The sequence below is a fragment of the Wolffia australiana genome, chromosome 10, assembly GCF_029677425.1.
Source record: "Wolffia australiana isolate 7733 chromosome 10, ASM2967742v1".
NCBI classification, from domain to species: Eukaryota; Viridiplantae; Streptophyta; class Magnoliopsida; order Alismatales; family Araceae; genus Wolffia; species Wolffia australiana.
Genome location: NC_135844.1, coordinates 6,141,572 through 6,144,709, shown reverse-complemented (window position 1 = coordinate 6,144,709; position 3,138 = coordinate 6,141,572). Strand labels below are relative to the sequence as shown.

Below are 3,138 nucleotides of genomic sequence, written 5' to 3'. Positions count from 1 at the left end.
ACTTTTAGACATCCACAGCTAAAATTGTCTTTGTCCTTAATGACAGTCATCATCTTCCATCCAACAAATCTAGCCCAATCCCCAATGATAATTTCACCCCTACACGTCTTTTATTTGGCAGCTTTCGTCACTGTCACCATCATCCCCGTCATTATCATCACTGTCCTTGCCTAGATTCATCCTGAGTCTCTCTTGCTCTCCTTGATCTTTGCATCCTCTCTCTAGATCTCTTCCCCATCTCCACCAATCTCTCTCTCCAAAATATTCTTGATCCTCATTTTAGCACTGTGTACATAAATATATTCCTAATCCCTTCAATATCTCCCAACCTCTCTCTAAAAATATATTTTTATCCCCATTTTTGCAGCCTCTATCAATTTCAACCCAATGTCTTCCAATGTCTCTCAATCTCTCTCTTTCTCTCTCTAAAATATTTATTAATCCTCCATTCTATAAACTCTCTCAATTTCTTCCCAATGTCTCCCGATCTCTTTAATATTTCTTTATCTACATATTTCATCTTGTCTCTCAGTTGCATCCCCATCTCTCAAACTGTCACCCAGTCTCTCTCTCTCTCTCTCTCTCTCTCTCTCTCTCTCTCTCTCTCTCTCTCTCTCTCTCTCTCTCTCTCTCTCTCTCTCTCTCTCTCTCTCTCTCTCTCTCTCTCTCTCTCTAAAATTTTGTAGTCTGTCTCAGAATGTCTTCCGAATCTCTCTTTCTTAATCTATCACTTTCTCTCTCTAAAATACTTATCAATCTTCATTTTCATAACCTGTCTGTCGATCTCGCCCTCTTTCTCTCTCTAAAATATCTCTTAACTCTCATTTTTGCAATTTATCTCACAAAATCTTCCAACTCTCTTCCAAATGGACGGAAGCGTGTGATATACATTAAATAATAATAGTGCTCTAAATTTAAGAACAAAGCTAAATTCATTGTTTCATGCTGTTTATAGCCTTATTCCGCTACGCCAATGAGGAAAAAAGTCTGAACAGGGAACGAAGTTGAAGTGTAGAATATCATCTTCAGTCTAGTGAAGAAATTCTACTTCTGATAATGAATTCGATGGAACTCAAATAGGGTGGAAGACATTCAAGGAAAACGTGACAAATAACACCGCTAAAGAGTAGAAAAAGGAGGAGAGGCGATCCGGATTGCTCAGGATAATGAAATAATGGATTTGGCTAATCTTCCTCATACAAGAAGGTCAGATTAACGAGATTTTATACACCATCATCACAGCAAATCGGCAGAGAAGTCCTCCAAACATCAAGAACCAATCGGCGAGAACGCAACCCGATTCAAGAAACAAATCAATAACAGAGATTAAGAACCCGTCGAAATAAACAGATTGCGATACTAAAGAAAAAAAAACAAAAGATTCGGCGCGATGAGAATAGGCTAATTCCGACGACCGCCACGCCAGATCGCAGAGAAGAACCCTAGATTTTGGGAATGAGCGGGAGGCCGGGCGTATATATACCAAGCAGAAATCCGGTTCGGTGAACCGGGATGAACCGTGTTGAGTATCAAACCGGCTCTTTTCCCTTCAAAAGTTCTACCAAATATGTTAATTTTTTTACTGTGAATGAGATTTGGGACCAACTATTTGTGGGTGAGGAATACAATGCATAAATAAGGAAGCATTCAATACATTTTTAATATTCATTAAATATTGCTCCAGTTGAAAATACTTTTAGAGTTACAAGAAAATATTGCTGCCTCAGTAAAGGTTTAGTGATGGTGAAGATCAATTTATCATAGGGCAAGTTATTGAAGTATTGATCATTAGGATCTTTTATGGTTGTGCATTATGAGTATGATGAATTGTATTATCAACCATCTTGAATTTTTATTTTGGAAAAAGTCCTTTCATTTTTTTCTGTCGGAAGTAGGCTTTGCCTGTCCCGATATCGGTATCGAATGCCGGTATCGGGACGGATGCTGCACCAGATACCAGAAATGAATTTTCCAGTATCCTTTTTTTTCGATATCCGGGTACCGGAGATCGGTATCGGATATCAGTTGCTATAGTGCCGATATCCGATACCAGTATCCGTCCCGGTATCGACATCCGTCTCCGTCTCAGGGGGACAGATGACGGTACCATATATCGGATGTGGATATCGACAACCGATATCCACATTGGATTTTTGACCTACCTTTTATTAGGTCGACCATGTAATTTTCGATTTAATATTTTGAATCAAAAATACACGGTCAGACCGCGGAGGCGCCAAGGCTCAGTCAGACGGAGGAGGTGAAGGGCGGCAGCGGACGGAGGACTGCGGAGGCAAAGGGCGGCTGCGTACGGCGGCGGCTGAGGGCGCACGGTGGACAGCGGCGGAGGGCGCAAGGTAATCCTCAACATCTCCTCTCCCGTTCCCCCATTGCCTAAATTTCTCTCCTCAAACTCCCAGACAACGATTCATCCATCCACAATTCCACATCATTCTCGCTTCGTTTATCTCCATTCTGCATCTCTCTTTTGCTCTATTCTCTCTGTAGCTCTATCTTTCTCCAAATTGAGATGAAAATCAATTCTCCAGTGGTAGCTACAAGTTATCCATTAATCTGGGAAACGGTATTTAAGAAACCATAGTATTATACTCCTATTCTTGAAGTCTCCTTTGCAGTGGAAACCTGAATACCAAGTATGGCTCATAATAATCTATCCGCTGGTGCATACGATGATTCATTCGCTTATTTTATTCTGAGTAATTAAAAACTTGTCATTCTTAATTTTTGGATTCAGTAATTCTAGAATAGAGCCTGAGATCGAGTTTTTACATTCAGTTCAAGTAACAAACAGGAAGACATTCGATTTAGCGAAAGAAAAAGCTTTTAGCGCAGCCACATAGGCTTTTTTCTTCGAAATAATTCTCCCTACATGCGTATTATACTCTCTCCCTCTTGTTTTCTCTCGTTGCCTCATTCATCAATCTAACTTCCTTTCTCTTCATTTCTCTCTCGCATATATCTATCATTATCTATCTTATTTTCAAAAATAATCTATCATGCTCTCTTTTCTATCTCTCTATCTGTGGATTTATATTTTCCAGTTTACTTCTCCACCTCTCACTCTCTATTCTTCTCTCTATCTATATGTATAAGTACATACATATACATATAGGGTGG

The 3,138-nt window shown here is 39.7% G+C and overlaps 1 non-coding gene across 1 annotated transcript; it reads right to left on the bottom strand.

The window, feature by feature from the left end:
- Positions 1-1,156: 1,156 nt before the first annotated feature.
- LOC144709022 (small nucleolar RNA U30) lies at positions 1,157-1,244 on the bottom strand. Its single transcript, XR_013582958.1, has one exon. It is a non-coding gene; the product is annotated as a small nucleolar RNA U30 (small nucleolar RNA).
- Positions 1,245-3,138: the final 1,894 nt, after the last annotated feature.